The sequence below is a fragment of the Lathyrus oleraceus genome, chromosome 3 (assembly GCF_024323335.1).
Source record: "Lathyrus oleraceus cultivar Zhongwan6 chromosome 3, CAAS_Psat_ZW6_1.0, whole genome shotgun sequence".
Classification (NCBI taxonomy): domain Eukaryota; kingdom Viridiplantae; phylum Streptophyta; class Magnoliopsida; order Fabales; family Fabaceae; genus Lathyrus; species Lathyrus oleraceus.
This window is the reverse complement of record NC_066581.1, coordinates 273,275,915-273,298,396: the sequence shown is the minus strand read 5'-3', so window position 1 is coordinate 273,298,396 and position 22,482 is coordinate 273,275,915.

Below are 22,482 nucleotides of genomic sequence, written 5' to 3'. Positions count from 1 at the left end.
TCAAAACATCATATCATGTTAAATAATTAACCACAGTATTAGCACACTCTACTAATACCTATACTGCTCAAAATAGCGGGAATTAATCCCTATCACATCATACGCTACCATAGGCCAAACATAAATTATGTACACAACATTAAAATGTCAATTTTTTCACTTTTCAACAGTGTTAACCGGTTAACGCCCTGGGTTAACCGGTTAACGCAGCATAAACACACTTTCTGGCAAAACGCAACAGTGTTAACCGGTTAACACCCTGGGTTAACCGGTTAACGCAAGCAAAACAGCACTAATTTCACAATTCGCAACAGTGTTAACCGGTTAACACCCTGGGTTAACCGGTTAACACAGACAAAACAGCAGTTCCTGCGCTAACACAAAGCAGAATGCAGAATTCTCCGCATTTTCCGCCGTTGAAGGACTTCCGGACCTCCGATTCCAATTCCGTAAAAAGCTATACGTTAGGGAAATTACAACACACTCAATTACAGGTTCAATTCCAGTTTTTACACAACATATCCATCACAATTTTCAGCATTCAACAATCCCAATTAGGGTCAATTCAACGGTTTATCACTACCCATTACATGCTAACCCATAATACCCATTAAACGACGATAAACCCCCCTTACCTGAGTTAATCCGGCAACTTTGAGCTTTCAAGCTTCTCCGTTCTCCAACCCTTGCTCTCTAGCTCTTCCTCTTGCTCTGCCTCTTTCAGCCGCTTCTCTGAGTTTCACGTGAAAACCTTATTTTCCAAAATGAACTCTTTTTACTTATTCCAGCTTATATATATTTTCAAATAATTATTATTCCAATAATAATAATAATTCAATAATTCCAAAATAATAATAATAATAATCCAATTATCTAATTAAATTAATAAATATATTATTAACTTAATTTAAATAATTACCATATTATTATCGGGGTGTCACAACTCTCCCCCACTAAAAGAGTTTTCGTCCTCGAAAACATACCTCAAGCGAACAACTCTGGGTAAGACTCCTTCATCTTACTCTCCAGTTCCCAAGTCACATTGCCACCTGCTGGTCCTCCCCAAGCTACCTTCACCAAGGCAATCTCTTTACCCCGCAACTGCTTCAACTCTCGATCCTCAATCCTCATAGGTGATGTTTCAACAGTCAGGTTATCTCTCACCTGTACATCATCTATTTGGACTACATGCGACGGATCATGAATGTACCTCCTCAGCTGAGACACATGAAAAACCTCATGCAAATTCGCAAGCGACGGCGGTAAAGCGATACGATAGGCTACCTCTCCTATCCTCTCCAAAATCTGATAAGGACCAATAAATCGAGGTGTCAACTTTTTCGACTTCAAAGCTCGACCAACACCAGTTATCGGAGTGACACGAAGAAACACATGATCTCCCTCTTGAAACTCAAGTGACTTCCTCCTCTTGTCGTGATAACTCTTCTGACGACTCTGAGCAATTCTCATCTTCTCCTGAATCATCTTAATCTTTTCCGTAGTCTGTTGAACAATCTCCGGTCCAACCACAGCACTCTCACCGGACTCATACCAACATAAAGGTGTCCGACATCTCCTACCATACAAAGCTTCAAACGGTGCCATACCAATGCTCGAATAAAAACTATTGTTGTAGGTAAACTCAATCAAAGGTAAATAACAATCCCAAGCACCTCCCTTTTCCAAAACACAAGCTCTCAAAAGATCCTCTAATGACTGAATCGTCCTCTCAGTCTGACCATCAGTCTGCGGATGATATGCAGAACTCAATCTCAGCTTAGTTCCCAAAGCCCTCTGCAAACCTTCCCAGAACTTCGATGTAAATCTAGGATCTCTGTCCGAAATAATACTAGACGGAATACCATGCAAACTTACAATCTTCTCAATATACAACTCGGCTAATCTCTCTAACGGATAATCCATTCTGATCGGAATGAAATGAGCCGACTTTGTCAATCTGTCAACAATCACCCAAATAGCTTCACAATTCTTACTTGTCCTCGGTAAACCAGAAACAAAATCCATACTGATACTATCCCACTTCCACTTTGGAATAGCCAACGGTTGCATTAGCCCAGACGGCTTCTGATGCTCAATCTTTGACTTCTGACAAGTCAAACAGGAATAAACAAAACTCGCAATGTCTTTCTTCATTCCCGGCCACCAAAATAACTTTTTCAAATCATGATACATCTTCGTAGCTCCAGGATGAATACTCAAGCCACTACGATGTCCTTCTTCAAGAATACTCTTCTTAAGTTCGGTAACATCCGGAATACACACCCGATTACCAAATTTCAAAATGCCATTCTCATCAACTCTGAATTCACCACCTTGACCTTGATTCGCTAGAGTCAACTTATCAACCAAAAGCACATCGGATTTCTGACCCTCTCTGATCTCATCCAGAATACCACTCGTTAACTTCAACATTCCCAATTTAACACTATTGTGAGTACTCTCACACACCAAACTCAAGTCTCTAAACTGCTCAATTAAATCCAATTCCTTAACCATTAACATAGACATATGCAATGATTTCCGACTCAATGCATCAGCCACTACGTTTGCTTTACCCGGATGGTAATTCAAACCAAAGTCATAATCCTTCAGAAATTCTAACCATCTCCTCTGTCTCATATTCAGCTCTTTCTGATCAAACAAATACTTTAAACTTTTATGGTCACTGAAAACCTCAAATCTTGACCCATACAAGTAATGCCTCCATAATTTCAGAACAAATACCACAGCTGCCAACTCTAAATCATGTGTCGGATAGTTCCTCTCATGAACCCTCAGTTGTCTCGAAGCATAAGCTATAACCTGCTTATTCTGCATCAACACACCACCCAAACCCAACAATGAAGCATCACAGTAAACCTCAAATGATTCCGACGAACTCGGTAATATCAGAATAGGAGCAGTAGTCAACCTTCTCTTTAACTCTTGGAAACCTTCTTCACATTTTGAGTCCCAAACAAATGCTTGCCCCTTTCTAGTCAACATCGTCAACGGTAACGCCAACTTAGAAAATCCCTCAATGAATTTCCTATAGTAACCAGCCAATCCCAGGAAACTGCGAATCTCATCAACAGACTTCGGAGCTTCCCACTTAGACACCGCTTCTATCTTAGAAGGATCAACAGCAACACCACCTCTTGAAATCACATGACCAAGAAAACTAACCTCTTCTAACCAAAATTCACACTTTGACAGTTTAGCAAATAACTTCTTTTCTCGTAGAACTCTTAAAACCATTCTCAAATGCTCAGCATGCTCTTCTTCAGATTTCGAATACACCAAAATGTCATCAATAAACACCACAACAAACTTGTCTAGGTACGGATGGAAAATCCTATTCATATACTCCATGAATACTCCAGGCGCATTAGTCACACCAAAAGGCATTACAGAATACTCATAATGTCCATACCTTGTTCTGAAAGCGGTCTTCTGAATATCCTCAGTTTTCACACGTATCTGATGATACCCAGATCTCAAACCTATCTTGCTGAACACACTCGCACCAACCAACTGGTCCATCAGATCATCAATCCTCGGCAAAGGATACCGATTCTTGATCGTCACTTTATTCAGTTGCCTGTAGTCCACACACAACCTCATAGTACCTTCTTTCTTCTTAACCAATAACACTGGTGCACCCCACGGTGACACACTCGGACGAATAAATTTCTTATCCAACAGATCTTCCAACTGACTCTTCAATTCAGTTAACTCAACAGCAGACATACGGTACGGAGCCATCGATATCGGTCTAGTACCAGGTACCAAATCAATCGAGAACTCAACTTCACGCTCTGGTGGCAATTCATTCACTTCTTCAGGAAACACATCAGGAAAATCACACACCACGGCTAGATCACAAATCACCAGTTTATCTTTAGCCTCCAAAGTCGCTAACAGCATAAACAACTCTGCCCCATCTGCTACTGCCTCATCCACTTGTCTCGCTGATAGAAACAAATCCTTTCCTTCCTCAACCTCAGGAAATATCACAGTCTTATCAAAACAATTGATAGAAACTCGGTTAAACATCAACCAGTTCATACCCAAGATAACATCAATCTGCACTAATGGAAGACACACGAGGTCCATCCCAAAGTCTCTACCAAAAATACTTAAAGGACAATTTAAACAAACTGAAGTAGTAGTCACTGAACCCTTTGCAGGAGTATCAATCACCATACTACCATGCATCTCAGATATCTCTAACTTAAGTTTCACAGCACAATCCAAAGATATAAAGGAATGAGTAGCACCGGTGTCAATAATAGCTACAAGAGGAAAACCATTAATATAACACGTACCTCGGATCAAACGATCATCTGCAAAAGTCTCAGAACCCGATAAAGCAAAGACCTTGCCTCCCGACTGATTCTCTCTCTTTGGCTTAGGACACTGTGGACTAATATGACCCACCTCTCCATAGTTGAAGCAAGTCACAGTCTTCGACCGACACTCTGCAGCCAAATGACCACCCTTGCCACACTTGAAACATTTCTTCTCAGCACTGGTACACTCATGGACACGATGTCCAGCCTGACCACATCTGTAACACTTAGCAGGAGCACTAGAGTCTCCCCCACTAGGCCTCTTCATCCCACTCTGACTCTGGAAACCTCTGCCAGCTGCATACGGTTTCCCACGATCATTCTGATTCTTGCCTCTTCTATCAACCCTCTGCTGATAGCTCTCCGCTCTGGCTTTGGAATCCTGTTCAAAAATCCTGCAACAGTCAACCAAGTCAGAAAACACTCTGATCCGCTGATATCCAATAGTCTGTTTGATCTCGGGACGCAACCCGTTCTCAAACTTCACACATTTCGAAAATTCCCCAGCAACCTCATTATAGGGAGTGTAATACTTCGACAGCTCTGTGAACTTAGCAGCATACTCAGTAACCGACCGATTGCCCTGCTTCAATTCCAAGAACTCTATCTCTTTCTTCCCTCTAACATCCTCTGGAAAATACTTCCTCAGGAATCTCTCTCTGAACACAGCCCAAGTGATCTCAGCATTTCCAGCAGATTCCAACTCAGTGCGGGTAGCAACCCACCAATCATCAGCTTCCTCTGACAGCATATGCGTACCGAACCTGACCTTCTGGTTATCGGCACACTCCGTCACTCGGAAGATCCTCTCTATCTCCTTCAACCACTTCTGAGCGCCATCTGGATCGTATGCTCCCTTGAACATTGGAGGATTGTTCTTCTGGAACTCACTCAGTTGGCGAGCAGCTCCCATTCCCACAACATTCGGATTTCCTCCAAGTACTCCAGCTAGCATACCCAGAGCCTCAGCAATCGCAGCATCGTCTCTACCTCTTCCAGCCATCTCTATTCTGAAAACCCAACAAGCTAAACAATAAGTACTGATAGGGTTACACAACACCTATCCCGTACAGGGGAAACAGAATAATTACGACTCGACTCGACCGACTATGCTCTGATACCACTAATGTAACACCCTTCTAAAACCCCAATTATTTAATTAAAATAACAATACGTCAATCAGAGTAATATGCAATCAAGGGTGTCACACAGTTCAACACAATAACTGTCATGCTCTTTTATTAATCCAAACATAAACATTTGCATAAACCGCAGCAGATAGAAATCTCATCAATCATGTAAAACATGTAACATATTACATGTGAAATTATTCAACAAAATAAAAACATCCCATCCCGATGTTACATCTATCAGAGCACGACCCACTAAGGAGACTACACTAGACTCCAAGCATTAGCTTCTACTCAACTCATTGCTCGTTACCTGAAAAATAGTTGTAAGGGTGAGTTCCTCAATCGATATAATAAGCATTATAAAACATCATGTAATGCTAAGTAAATAACACATTTCATCACCCAAATCAGATTACACATTCAGTAACAGCAATGTCAACTCAATCATACTCAGCATCAACACAACACACAACACACAACACACAACACACATATAATACTGGAATACATCCATTCATATTATACGCCATATATCAATTATGCAATGCGACTCCATGCATGCGGTACCGACTCTTTGTGAACATATAGTTCACCTCACCGTCCAAATCCAGGCACGGCTACCAAGCCCACTAGTCCCACTCATTTGAGACCCAGTGACTCACTCATTAATTCCTCACCATGGGAATTAGCTACCACCCCAAATGGGCCATGCTATGCACGCTAATCACCTAGCATGCAAACATCAACAACAGTCCAAAATGACTAACTCACTAATTCCTCACCATGGGAATTAGCTACCACCCTAAAGGCCACAATATGCATGCTAATCATCTAGCAATGTAACATCAACAACAAAATCCACAATGGACATATGCTCACACTCTAAGCCATACAACAGTCTATTCACAATGCATACATAACATGTACATTCACAACATTATGCATACTATCAACATCATCAAAACATGTATCAAAACATCATATCATGTTAAATAATTAACCACAGTATTAGCACACTCTACTAATACCTATACTGCTCAAAATAGCGGGAATTAATCCCTATCACATCATACGCTACCATAGGCCAAACATCAATTATGTACACAACATTAAAATGTCAATTTTTTCACTTTTCAACAGTGTTAACCGGTTAACGCCCTGGGTTAACCGGTTAACGCAGCATAAACACACTTTCTGGCAAAACGCAACAGTGTTAACCGGTTAACACCCTGGGTTAACCGGTTAACGCAGGCAAAACAGCACTAATTTCACAATTCGCAACAGTGTTAACCGGTTAACACCCTGGGTTAACCGGTTAACACAGACAAAACAGCAGTTCCTGCGCTAACACAAAGCAGAATGCAGAATTCTCCGCATTTTCCGCCGTTGAAGGACTTCCGGACCTCCGATTCCAATTCCGTAAAAAGCTATACGTTAGGGAAATTACAACACACTCAATTACAGGTTCAATTCCAGTTTTTACACAACATATCCATCACAATTTTCAGCATTCAACAATCCCAATTAGGGTCAATTCAACGGTTTATCACTACCCATTACATGCTAACCCATAATACCCATTAAACGACGATAAACCCCCCTTACCTGAGTTAATCCGGCAACTTTGAGCTTTCAAGCTTCTCCGTTCTCCAACCCTTGCTCTCTAGCTCTTCCTCTTGCTCTGCCTCTTTCAGCCGCTTCTCTGAGTTTCACGTGAAAACCTTATTTTCCAAAATGAACTCTTTTTACTTATTCCAGCTTATATATATTTTCAAATAATTATTATTCCAATAATAATAATAATTCAATAATTCCAAAATAATAATAATAATAATCCAATTATCTAATTAAATTAATAAATATATTATTAACTTAATTTAAATAATTACCATATTATTATCGGGGTGTCACATACAACAGTCTGACAGTGACCACGTAACAAGAGTAGGGTCATCTAGTGGCAGCAATTTTTCTTTCTTGAGAATCTTGAGAGCTTCCTTATAAATAGGAAGTGCTTTCTTTTTCTCATGGATTCCTACACATAGACCATTATCAGGATCATATTTTCTTAGTGGAGGAAGATATGGTTTGCACGTCCCTTGGTTTTTCTTTTTTGGTAGGATAATGTCTTTGTAAAAATCATTATCATGCATCCAACATTCACATCCCGAGTGGCATTTATTGGGATCTACATCCCAAATAAAGTGACCATTTATCTTGTTACTATAGATAAGTTCTCCTTTACTAGTAACAACATGATCAGGGCACCAATCTTCTTTGAGAATCGACTGGATCATCATGGTTTGGAAAATAGGAGAAATTGAACTTGATCCTTTGTCTGATTTTTTGAAAATTGTTTTGACAGTTTTGTCAATGGATCTTATGAAGGTAGGCTCTATAGATTGTATTTTTCTTATATCTTGATGGATTTTTTCATAATTCGTTATCCATTCAAAGGGAATTAGTTGAGTTAACTCTTCCCTTGTGTTTCTTTCTTAGTATCAGGACGATAAAATTGTATCTTCTTCTCTATTAGTAACTACTAATGACAAATCAGAAGAACATCCTGCGAGAGGAAAATCTATCAAATAATTTTGTAAGCGATAAATTATTTGGTGAAGGAGAGTAGCAGACATGGCTTCTAGAACTTGGTCAGATCCAGTGATTTGGTTTTGGACTTTTAGTCTTGTGGATATAGTGTTGTCGTTGAGGTTTACATTTTAATTTGGAAAAATGGTGAGGATAACACTTCTCACATGAAGTGTGGTTAGAATAGTCCCTATGGCAACATTTTCATAATGGAGTGTCGCATCTCGAAAAACACGCATACAAAACAGAGTCACCACCAAATGATATTTATCCCAAGATAGGGAAAGGAATCACTGAACAAACCTACAAAAGGATGAATCTAGTGGTCTCGCAACCAAGAGATGAGTAAGGGAGTCAATTATGCAAGGGAAAAGTATTAGCACCCCTCACGTATGTAGTACTCTACTAGATTCATTCTTGTTGTTCTAATCAAAAGCGTTTGCTTATTCTAAAACTTACCGGCTAAAAGGGAATTCATGCAAAAGGATTGAATTATAGACCAAAAATAAAGTTTTTATTATTGCGCTCGCTTATGTTTTGCAACCCAATACCTACGTATCAATAAAGAATCAGAGCACCGTAGTTCTTCTTAAAATTTTTAGTTTGTTGGTGCTTTTTATGGGTAACCACCCTTATTGAAAATTTTCATAAGAAAAGCCAAGCGGCAAAAGAAGTTTGATTGGTTGAGTATTTTTGTTGAAAGAATACATCAAATGATCCGTCCAAAGCAAGAGGTATATGAGTACTTATTTCTTATTGTTGAAAGAGTTCAAGTAGTGTTAGAATGTTTTTGGATTTTTATTAAGAAATGATTTTTGTTTTAGAATAATTGAAAAAATAAAAAGGAATTCTAGAGAGAATCCTAATGTTAGCATACAATAGTGGTCGTAAAGTTAGGATAAAAGGGAAACATCTACCTAAATTAGCATGCAAAGGTTGACCTATGATTAAGGATCAGGGGGTCTACCTAATGTTGTCATGCTTGGTTAACAAACCTAAATTCTACTTTAGTTCAATCTTAACAAAGCATGAACCAAAGAAATCATATGTGGAACATGTTATCCACACAAGGAAAAGAGATAAAAGAAGACAAATCCATATCAAGTCATAGTAGAAATAAATCCTTATCAAGTCATGGTGAAAATTGAAACGATGGACAAAGTGAACCATATCAAGTCATGTAAGGAAAGGAAGGCAATACAAAAGTGATCCATATCAAGTAATGGAAGAACAAATAAAAGATAAACAACTCATATCAAATCATGAAGCAATGGCAATCCATATCAAGTCATGGAATAAAAGATGAAAGAATAGGAATCCATATCAAGTCAAGGAAGAAAATAAAATAATAGAAATAACAATCCATATCAAGTCATGGAAAAGATAAGAGGTGAATTATCAAGTTTAGACATGCTTTAGGTCATCATAAACTATCACCAAAAGTTCACATGTTGACAAATAACAATTACTCATTCAAACTAGGTATGAACGAGAGGGGAAAAGCTCAAACAACTTTATCAAACCAAAATGGTAAGAAACATCATATTAAAAATAACCATAAGTTCATGTTGTCTAGCTCCTAAGGGTCATGCATTCATGGCTTAGTCATTAAAGGGTTTGAGGAAAGCACACAAACAGGCATACTAGCAAGTAACGATCTTAATATGTCAAGTGTCCATCCAAACATGGCATGCGAAGAGTGAAATGAAGGAAAAGGGATGAGAAACCATAAAAAGTAGTAATAAACACATAAAGTACCTATCAACAACACCTAAGCATACTTGAGAAAGATTCTCAATCAGATTATACAAGGAAAAGCAACCACACAAACATAAATGGGCATAAGTTCTCATGCAATGTTAATAGGATAAATAAATAAAGAGATGAGGTGAAATAAAATAAGAGACAAACATATATATGTTATTCAATTAGCAAGAGTCTTAATATCAATCAGAAGTTCATTGAATCACTAGTGTAAATGCCAAAACAAACTAACATCATTAAAAATGTAAAGGGGAGTGAACACAAGTGTGTATGTAATTAGACATGGCAAAAGATATGGTAGATGAATGAGATAAAAAAAATGGAATCAATAAGGAAACTCAAAACATCACAAAGGTATTATGTCAAAGCATACTTTAAAGGTTGAGACAAGTAGTGGTCAAAATCAAAACCCTAATCATGCTTCTAAAGGCAAATTAACTTTAAGCCAGCACAAATGAAGTAAAAATTAAGGAGGAAATGTGTCAAACCAGATAATTCAGAAGTATATGATATATTAAACACTAACTACAAATCACTCAAGCATCAAGAATAAATCACACTAGCTATGCTCTAAGACAAGACAAAAGTTAGGCAAACAATCACACAAGCTTAAACAAGTAGTAATCAAAAAATAAAAGGAACCACATGATATAAAGGTATGTATGATTTGTGCAATAAGTTAGCTCAAGATGATATTATAGAGCAACAAAGGAAGTCAGCTAAACTTCACACACACATCAAAGTCAAGTAACTTGATAAGCAAGTAAAAATATCATCCTTGAAAAGGAATCCTTTATCCACAGTCAAACAAAGTAACCAAAGATCAACATAATGGTGCTTATAGGTCATGGGGAAATAGAAAAGTCCTCTAAAAAATAACAAATACAACCACTAAACCTCAAGAGGTGTCAACAAGCAAACATACTCAAAGTTCATGCTTAAATAGTAAATCAACAAGTGGGCATCATCCAATCAAGGAGTCCTTGTCCAACCAAAGTAAATGGGCAATTCACAATGAAGTTGAGAGATGAATAAATGAAGTGAGAAACACATAAAAACATACATAAATGGATCCCAAAATCCTAAGAGATTCACCATCCCCTAAATTCAAAATTAAATCAAGAAATGAATAGTGTAGCTCTTAATATATCATCATGATGAAGTGGTAATGGAATACCCTCCAAAGAATCATAAAAGCAAAGGGTAAGAGTATCAAGACCAAGTAAATCATAAGTGTAGACAAGAGTAAGTAAATCTAAATGGACTCATAGTACTCAAGTTGGAATGCACAAATCAAAAGTCCCAATATAGTCTTAAAAACAAACAAGAGGTACTCAAGATAGTCAAGCAGAGAAACATCAATTGGAGGCATCTAAAATGATGCACATAAGAGAAACTAAGACTCTTAAATGGTGATGATGGGGTCAATAAAGAATAAGGAAGAGATCCCCAATGGTTTCAAAAGTGCATCCCAAAATAATCAACTAAATGCACAATGTATCCAAAGAAAATAAGCATACTTTGAATAAATCAAGAAAAATGGTTAAGAGCATAAAAAAATTGTGAAAAATTAAGAATGGCAAGATGAGGTCAAAAAATCAAAGTGTCCCAAAGATATACCCAAAATCAAATATAAAATATGTTCAAACAATTGGATCAGTTAGGATAAACACAAACAAGTAAACATGCAAAGCAACCTTCAAAAATAGGTTCAAATATTATCCAAAATTAACAACAACAAAAAAAGGAAGCTCGAATGACCTACATACATGAGTCTATATGTGTACAAAATATTGGGACAAAATTCCAATGGGAAGATCAATATTAAAACCTATCAAATGAAACTAGGTTAATTAAACATAATTAAAATAAAAATCCAAAACAAATATTAAAATAATTCAAAAATAAAAAATAAAAATATGGAAAATTAAGTAATACTCAAAGTATGAATCATGAATAAAGTGAGAAATTTTGGAATAAGGGAAGTAATTTAAATAAATTAAAAGAGTCAAAATAAATTAAATAAGTGAAAATGGAAAAGGGAGGTGTATGAGTAAAAGGAGAAACAAACTGAAGTCAGTTGAAATATGCACACGGGCCAAAAGTAGGGGGTGGAGAAAGTGAAATTTTAAGGCCCATGATCCAAACCACTCAAAATCTGATTAAAAAAACATGACACTTGAAATAAAAAATAAAATGAACAAAAGCATGTGAACATGACCTCAACCGATCATGTTCCATTTAAGTCACAAAAGGAAAAAAATCGAGCCTGACCAATCACACACTACCAACACTCATCTTCAACCTTGGCTCAAAAATGAGATACGCGCATGAACCCTAATCCCATGCATAATCTACCAGCATCTTCTCACGTACACAACTTCATCCATAATTCATAAAAATGAATAAAATTAAAAGCAAAAACGCAGGTTTCATGGAGTAGAACAACATCATGTCCAACAAATCTTAAAAACATGGATTAAACATGGAGAAAAGTGACACGAAAGTTAGGCAAAACAAACTGTTTCAAGAAATTTCAACAACTCAATCATCTCATATCCAGGTATATAAACAAGACCAACATTCTAAATCAACTTCATACATCATATTCAAGTTGTTTATGGAATTGCATATCAAAAATTAAGGAGGTGAGGTGGGAAAAGATTTACCTAGTGGAGAAGATCCACTGTCTCTTAAACTTGATGGAGCTTCAGAAACCCCTCCAATAAAGCTTGGTGTTCTTCTTAAGGAAAATATGAAGCAAAATGAATGGTGAGAGCAAGCTTCCAAGTGAAGAAAAACCCCCAAGCTTCAATGTTGCAAATTCAAGTTCTCTCTCTTCAGTGACCTCTTCCTCGAAATTAGTTTAATGACCTCTTATATATGATGCTTGTGATGAGGTGTGATGTTTTGCAAGGTGAAAGAACTGTTGGAGGGAAAGATTGGTAGTTTGCAAATATTGAGGAGTGGGGTGCAAGGCTACGTTTTGGATGCCAAACATGTATGCTTTGTGTTATTTTAAGGAGTTTGAGGTGGAGTGAAATGCCTCAGGATTTGTGGGACTTGGAGGCAGTGGAGAGATAAGAGGGGACAACAAAAAGAATTTCTATATTTGGCCAAGGTTGGACATGATGCGCATACACAAATTTGTGTGTTATTGGTCCATTCAAGGCAAGGAGAGAGGTGTAAGAATCTTGTGAAGTAAACATGCTGCAAGCAGAAGATAACACCATGCACCAAGTCAATGACAAATGTGATAATGGAGATTAAGGATTAGTCATGTTTAAACCATTATAAACTTATGGTTTCTTGACCAAATGGAATGAATTAAGGCTCTTTGGAAATAGGGAAAGGAGAAGAAAAGGTTTGGTGTTGGAGGAAATTTGGAACAAAGCCTTGAGCCCCTTCAAAAATGGCCATGAAAATGGTTGCTTGAAACTGCATATCAAAATGCCAATTATAGGTCATTTAGTGATCATTGAGGTCCTAACTTGTCATGTCCATAACTTGTTCCTTAAGCTACCAAATGAGATTTTTTTGAAGCAAAAGTGGAGAAGGGAGAGTGGTTTATAATTCTTATGTTGAGGTTAGGTCAAAATGAAGCTTTCAACTTCATGAAAAGTAGGCATGAAGTGGATTGCTTGAAATGATCAAATACTTAGCAAAATTTTCAGTAAGTATAAAACCAAATCAACAACCTAATGTTATGACTTTAAAGGACGATATATTGAGTTTTGGCCAATCAATTGAGGTGTTCTTGGAACCAAAAGAAATGGGAGACTTGACACTATAATTTTCATGTTGGAAGCACCTTGAGATGGAACCTCTAACATTCTTTAAAACTGCCATGAACAAGCTTGGAAATCCTGACTTGGAACACTTAGAAATATTAAAAGTGTTGTGATAATTGAATGAAATTGAAATACCAAACTTCCAATGACCATATCTTGAGCCATGATGACCCAAATGCTTCAATATTTGTACCTCCTTAACGCTTGGAGAAAGGAGAAAAAAATTCATGTTAAGGCCAAATTAATTTGGAGTTTTGATCATAGTGAAATTTGGCCATGAAGGTAGCTCCACATTAACACTAAACTTGCTAAATATAGTAAGTTTCTAAAACCCTAATTTCCTAGTTTAGGTAACTTTTCATAATTCTTGATTTTTGATGGATCTCTTGACTTTTCTTGATCAAATCTCAACCATGGACAATATTTGACTTGTGGAATACAATTTTGACCAAAGAAATCAAGATTTGACTTTTTAATCTGCTCAGTTGACTTTTTCCTAATTGAATCAAACCAGTGGTCATTTGAGCAATTGAACCTATTATGAATGAAATTGATGGCCAATATTCTACTCATAGACAATTAGTGACACATAGAATACCACGGAATCCAGTCTTGCTCAAAAAATCAAAAATAAACCGATCTCATCACAAACCTTAATTTTAGTCCAAAAGGACAAGAGATGAGTGCACCACTTCACAACCTTGATTCCTATAGGGAAAATGGAGATAACTTTGAATAAAGATGTCTTATATAACACCAAGATGAATATGATTCAAAAAATTTTATGGGTGTACTACTCCCTGAGATAATCCACCCCCTAGCTCAATGGCTAAGAGACAAAAGAGTGTGATCAGCTTCCAATATCTTGTAATTCTTAATCAACTGATGAAGTAATGGACCATTTGAGATGTATTAGGGTATAAGAAAACCATCGTAGCTTGAGTGAGCATGAAGCTGAGGATATCTCACCCTCCTTGCACTGATTGTCACAACTCTTCCCTCTAAAGCTTAAAGAAGGTCACAAGAGAGATGCCTTGATCTCATAACCATAAAAACCGATGACATGCATGAATATATATGATGATAAAACATAAGCCAAATATGGTTAAAAAGAAGAGGGTAAATTTTAGGGTACAACAACTTCCCATATTCAATCTTCTTGCACATGAGAAGTTGAAAAAGCGACAACTTTCAACCGTTCAAGGTGGGAGAGGATTGAATACCAAAAGAACTCGATAATTTTCACTCTGGAGAATAAGCAACGAGGTTATTATGCAGGTTTGGGATTTTCATGGTGTATTTGAGAAAAGATGTTCAATCACAAAGACTACCAATCTAATCGGGTACGTCTGTGAACAAAAGATGTTGCACTAGGAAATAACTGGATCGCCAACAAAGGTACCAGGATAGAACTGTATTTGACAATCACAAAGACTACCAACCTAATCGGGTATGTCTATGAACAAAAGATGTTGCGCCAAGAAAGAACTGGATCTCCAACAAAGGTACCAGGATAGAACTGAATTTGATAATCACAAAGGAATCAAAGACTCCATGGATACTCATAGGTAAAAACAAATGAATCTCGTGAGGATAAAAAGGAACCGGAGATATGCCGAGAGGCTGATAACCTCATTGGGGAAGCAAGTAAACACCATTATCTTATTATTCGATGCATGTTTCAGTTTTTCTATGGCGTAATGCTCCGTGTAAAATGAGAATGCTATGCAATTTTATGAATATGATATAATGATGCATGATTTTGCATGGGAATGAATAAAATGCAAGGAATCTGCTGAAGTCAAATCCTTGAAACATCTGGAACTCTGTGGGTAGGCAATTTGCAAAAATAAATTGCACATTCTGCTAAAGAAACTCCAATCTTAATGCAAACTTTGCGTGAGGACGCCAATGAAGATTGGACATTATTGAGGAAGATTACCAATGGACTTTCACTGGGATTGAGAAAAAAACTTGACAATCTTGCTGAAGGGACAAAGCAAAATTAAAAGTTATCCCACTTATCATTGCTTTCATGCTGGTACGTTGTTCATATGTGGGTGACCATTACTCTTGCAACACAAAATAACCTAGGTGCTCCAGGGATAGCATGACCACTAGTTTACCAACCCGATCACACACAAAATCACAAGCATATTCAAATGTCTTCTTATCATACCATATAAAGCCCAAAAAATTTCAAATGCAATGATTATCAAAAATTCGGACGTTTTTGCAAACAAAATAGAAAAATAAAGGAAAGCTTTTGAATGAAAAGAAACTTTTATTAATTTAGAATCCTCTTGTAAATAGGCATTTACATCAGGAGGCAATTCCTAGGAAGAGGTAATTGCAGAAAAAACATAGTTAATTATAAGAATGGCCATGCGAAAACGGTTTTCCATTAAGTTCTGATTTGGCTATAACTCTTATGACCTTGACGCTCTCATCCCTTTGCTTTCTGAAGAAAATGAAAGAATTGATTCCTACCCTTTGGGCTTTATGACTGTAGTAGTACGACGAAATCACAGATCCAATGCAAGACGTAGTCGTCCGCTTTTAAATCCCTAACTTTTTCCTGGATCGCCCTTTCGGATTTTCAATCCACCGGAATACCCTTTTTTGCTTAAGCTACCTTTTCAGGTTTTCAACTTAACAGGTGTACTTATTTTTTATTTTTATCCCTAATTTTTTCCCGAACCTTTTATTCATCATTTTTTTGGTTTGTCGGGATGCCCATTTTTGCCTAAGTCGTCGGCTTAGCGGGTCCTTTTATGCGAAGTATTTTTTGACTATGTCTGCATTCACAGGGAGTGGGAAGTCTTCACCATCCATCGTGGTGAGCATCATGGCTCTGCCAGAGAAAATTTTCCTTATAACGTATGACCCTTCATAATTCGGAGTCCATTTGCCCCTGGGATTAGATTGAGGAAGAATAATTCTTTTCAAGACAAGGTCACCAGCTTGGTAACTCTGAGAACAGACTCTTCGATTGAATTCCTTCTTCATCCGCTTTTGATATAGTTTCCCATGACATATAGCAACCATCATTTTATCTTCAATGAGGTTCAACTGATCAAATCTATTCTACACCCACTCGGCCTCGTCGAGTTTCACATCTGCCATCAACCTTAAGGAAGGGAATTCAACCTCGACAAGAAAAACTGCCTCCATGCCATAAACCAATGAAAGTGGAGTTGCCCTAGTCGAGGTACATACCAAAGTACGGTAACCGTGTAGAGCAAAGGGTAACATCTCGTTCCAGTCCTTATAGGTTACCACCATCTTTTGTACTATCTTCTTTATGTTCTTATTAGTTACCTCCACTGCTCTATTCATCTTCGGGCGGTAGGGAGAGGAATTGTGATGTTGAATCTTGAAACTCTTGTAAAACTTTGTCATCATCTTGTTGTTGAGATTGGACCCATTGTTTGTTATGATCTTCTCGGGGATCCCATAACGACAAATGATATTTTTCTTGATAAAACAGGCAACCACCTATTTAGTCACGTTGGCGTAGGAAGCAACTTCCACCCATTTGGTGAAGTAGTCAATAGCCACTAGGATGAAGCGGTGTTCGTTTGAAGCGATGGGCTCAATGCGCCCGATCATATCAATACCCCACATTGCAAAGTGCCAAGGAGAAGTCAAAACATTCAAAGGCACAGGAGGAACATGCACTTTATCAGTGTAAATTTGGCATTTGTGACATGATCTGGCATGAAGGTGGCAGTCAGTTTCCATAGTCATCCAGTAATAACCTACTCTCAGATTCTTCGTCGCCATGGTATGACCGGTGGAGTATGTTCCAAATAAACCCTCATGAATCTCTTCAATAATTATATCTGCTTCATGTCTATCCACACATTTGAGCAGGACAGAATCATGATTCCTCTTATACAACACATCTCCACTTAAGAAAAACCTGGTAGACAACTTCCTTAGTGTCTTCTTGTTATGGATAGACACATCCTCTGGGTATTTCTGTTTCTTAAGGTATCTCTTGATATCATAAAACCAGGGTTTTAATTCACGAGCTCCATCGTTAGTATAACAAAAAGCTGGCTCGTCCAACCTCATAATTCTGATTCAGAGGATGATGTTGAAGACGATGTCCCAGACATCTCTCCTGTCAAAAAGCCAACTGTTAGAAAATCTCCAGCTAAGGTTGTTGCTGTGCATTTGGATAACATTTCCTTCCATCTGGAAGATGGTGCAGCCAAGTGGAAATTTGTAATACATAGGAGAGTAGCTGTGGAAAGGGAACTGGGAAAGGATGTTGTGGAAGTTAAGGAGGTTATGGATTTGATCAAGTTTGCTGGTTTAATGAAAATAGTTAGTGGGTTACCCCCAATGTTTTGAAGGTCTTGTTAAGGAATTTATGGTGAACATCCCTGAGGACATTGCTGACAAGAACAGCAAAGAGTTTTGCAAGGTTTTTGTTAGAGAAAGGTGTGTAAGGTTCTCTCCAACTGTGATCAATAAGTTCCTAGGAAGAGGAACAGAAGGAGCTGTTGATTAGAGGCCACTGACAATGAAGTCTGTAAGACAATAACTGCTGGACAAGTCAAGGAGTGGCCAAGCAAAAAGCATCTCTCTGCTGGCAAATTAACTGTGAAATATGCTATCTTGCATAAGATATGGTCAGCCAACTGGGTACCAACAAACCACATCTCAACAATCTCTAATGCTCTTGGAAGGATCATATTTGATATTGGAATCAAGCTTAACTTTGATTATGGAAGGTTCATGTTTGAACAAATTGTCAAACATGCTTCCACAAAAGCAGTGAAGCTGTCAATTGCTTTTCCCTCAATAATTTGTGGGATAATCATAAGCCAGCAACCTGGTATTTTGAGCACAAGTGATATCCCTAGTAGAAGAAAACTTCCATTGTCAGTTCATTATAAGTTATTTGAAGGCAGTCATGTCAATGACATTGTCATGACATCTGCTATGAAGAAGCCATCCTCTCAAGGTGGCCTAATTGCTGAACTAAAAGAGACATGTAAGGAATTGGAGACTGGGATTAGGGTGGCTAAGGCTAGGAAAGAAGCTTTAGAGGTTCTAATTAATAGCTTGGAGCAAGGAGATATGGATAATGTTGGTGAAGCCAAGGAAATAGATGCTCACGCCTCTAGTGAGAGGTCTGAATCTCAAGATAAATCTAGTGGCAGTTCTGGGTCTGAAGCTGATGAAGATGCTACCTCCTCTGACTGAGTTGTGGTGAGGATGGTCCCCCTGTTATGATGACTTACTGTTCTGGATGCTTTGATGGTTTGATGTTTTTTTGGGCAGTCTTGTTATGATGCCTTGATGTACTTTTTGGGTTCTTTGTGATTTCCCTGGATTTCTTTTTATCTCAGCTCATATAGCTGTGTATAATTATGGTTCTGTAACACCTGACATTATGTTTTAACATTCTATGTGACATTCTCTGTTGGACTAATTGACATTTATTTTGTCTAATTGGTCACTTTGGTCTATTTTGACTAAAAAAAGGGAGAAGTTAATATATGGAGAGCTGCAGTTAATATGTGCTGAAGTAGCTAGGCTATAAATAGATGACAGCTGATGTTGAATAGAATGATGTTCTGTGTTGTACAGGTGATGTTGAAGGAGATGTCAGATGGGGTGATGGATGTTACAGGTGTTGATGTCTGTGTTGAACAGACTTGGGGGGAGAAGAAGCACATATGTGTTTAATGTGTGTTTACTAGTTGCTATTATAACTAGTAAATGTGTGGTTTATTGCTTCTGTTGCTGCTTAACTGCTGATATGTTTTTACTCTTGTGAACAAATGGACTGATATATGTTTTAGCCAAAATTTGCCAAAGGGGGAGTTTGTTGGTTCTTGTGTTGGCAACAATTTTGGTAAAACCTAGAGTGTTCACAAGTTGTCACATGTGTTGTCTTGACATAAGATAACATGTATCTACAGGATGTTTAAAATGTGAATATGCAGAATTTTACTGAGATGTCAGACCTGATGTCATGAGATCTGTATACAGAACATTCACTCTGAATGTTATGTATTGTATGATTGCGTTTTTAATGCAAATCTGTGTATGATTGATGAGATGATTGAACACGCTATCAATCAGTAATTACAACTAGATTGACTTATTTTCCAAAGAGATCTAATCAATTGTCATGAGAAGATATGAATGGAAAATAGTTTTAGGGTTTTATGATGTCCAAGCCCAGCCAAATGCTTCTATAAAAAGGACATGGAAAACCTGATTTTATACACAAGAAATAACGAACGAAATATTGAGAGAGAATAAGGGTTTTAGTCTTGTGTGGTCGTGTGAATTATAAGCCATTCAATTCATTCATAGATGATTGAGTTGGTCTGATTTTTGAGTTGTAATTTGTCACTCTAAGCTTTTAAGCATGAGTGTGTGTTTACTTGATTGAAGCTTTTAAGTAAGATCAAGTATGTGTCTTTGAAGAGTGTCTTCTTTTCATTGTAATTCTTATTTTATATCACTGCTGTGATTGAGGGGGAGTGAGTAGGATCTCATATCTAAGAGTTCTTAGGTAGAAGTCACATGGGTAGAGATTAGGTGAAATGACTGTAACTTGAAGTTGTTTATTGAGAGTCTTTGAACTGATTCTATTTAGTGGATTTCCTTCCTGGCTTGGTAGCCCCCAAACGTAGGTGAGTTTGCACCGAACTGGGTTAACAATTGCTTGTGTCTCTTGCGTTACTATTCTTTATCTTTTATCATGTTTGTATTGTTCAGATATTAGTGTCGTGACATTACCTTCGACATCTCATATCTGATACCAGAATTTCAACACACTTATTTTTAGGTTTTTGGCTTAGGCATCTCTTGAATTGCTTTTATCTTTGCAGGGTCAACCTCAATTCCTCTTTCACTAATCAGAAAGCTAAGTAATTTACCAGATCTTACCCCGAAAGTACATTTGTTGGGATTTAGCCTTAGCCTGAACTTCCTCAATCTTTCAAACAATTTCCGCAGATTGATTAAATGTTCCTCTTCTGTATGGGATTTCACAATCATATCATCCACGTAGCACTCAATATCCTTATGGATTATGTCATGGAATAGGGTTACCATTTCATGTTGGTAAGTTGCCTATGTGATGCTTGTCGTGACTATATATAAAATATAGTCTATCAGGCACTTGACTGCAAGTGCACAGTCCAATCGCTTTAGTTTTAAAAGATATCGATCCCACAGGGACCTATGGTCAAACTAGTGTTACTAACGTCACTATGTTTAGCTAAGGGAATGATTAGTAGAAGTTCGGCTGCAGAATATTAAATCTAGGGGAAATTTAGTTTTAAGAAAGAATTGATGGAAGGAATCAGTATGCATTGCATTAATTGTCAGGGATTCAATAAGTCACCGGTGAATAGCTTAAATGCCAAATATCTCTCAGTAGAAAATATTTATTTAAAAAGCTTTATCTCACACTCTCGTGATTGTTGATTCGGCCTATAGCTTTAAGTCAGAATATACGCTCTCGCTGTCCCATTTGAAGTTAAAATTACTTTTTGAAAATAAATAAGTTCTAATTTCTTTTAAAGTGCTCTCGCTGTTTTTAAACTCAATGCCTAAGTTTTACTATCCAGCTCGAGCCTCACGCTCTCACGATTGTTGGTTCTCACCTTAGTTAATTTCCCACTCTCGTGGCAAAATTGTATTAAATAGCTTCTCACGCTTTTGTGATAAAGTTACTTAAATTTAGATTAAAAACTTCAGCCTAAAAGATTGTTTGAGAAAAAGAGTTTTCACCGATTATTATTAAATCCCATCTAATTAAATTGCTACATATCGATACCGGTAATTTAGCCAGACATGTTAAATAAGGCAAACACAGAGCATAAACAGATCAACATTGCGGCAAACATAATTATAATAATAACTGGGAAATAATAATAATAATTCAATAAACACCTGGCAATCGAAGTAACAGAGTATAGCGAATCTCGCAGTACTTGAGCAGTCCTCCACAAGTCGGTAGGCTTCTGCTTCTTCAATACAAGTTGCTTACTAAAATTAAATAAGTGTAGTAATTCCCCAGTGTAGGAAACTACTACTATGGCTAACTGGAAAACGGAAAGGAAAGGGGAAAAAGGAAATTCTAAAAATAATGGCGAATGAATTAAGGCAACGGAAACAAAGTTGCTGAAAAGAAAATAACTAAAAAGCTAGAAAGCTGTAAAAATTAATTGCAGAGCGTAAGTGTAAATGTAGGCGTCCTCAATTTTTCCAACTTTGGTCCTTTATATATTGCTCCTCTAGGTCTTGGAGGTTGAGAAATTTAAGGAAGACTGGTTGAATGAGGAATCTTCGGGGGAGTCAAGTTGTTGGAGGGAATTTAGGCACGTTTTCGTGCCTGTGGATGACTGTTTCAAAACGTAAAATCTGGCCGCGTGACGCTCGTCATGGGTCTGTGACGATCGTCACAGGCTGGGTCGTGACGGTCGTCATGAAGCTGTGACGGTCGTCACATCAACAATTTCTGCATTCTGGTTTTCTGCTTTTTCATGTGCTTTCTCATCTGTTTCTTCTTCTTTTTCTTCCTTTTCTTCATTTTGCTCATTAATGCTTGGAGATTTAAATACCTGCAAAAACAACTTGAATACTTGCGAAATAATTGGGATATTAATTAAAATGGTATGATCTTTGAGTGTAAATCAAGGCAAATATCTGATGTGTTTTCGCGTTATCAAACTCCCCTAAACTTGAATCTTTGCTTGTCCTCAAGCAAATATAATTTGAAAACAAAGTTAAACGCGATTACAGTATCCATTCGTACGTGGTTGTCAGGTGGATTGTTAAGATGGCCGATATTCAAGTAAAACACTAGGGATA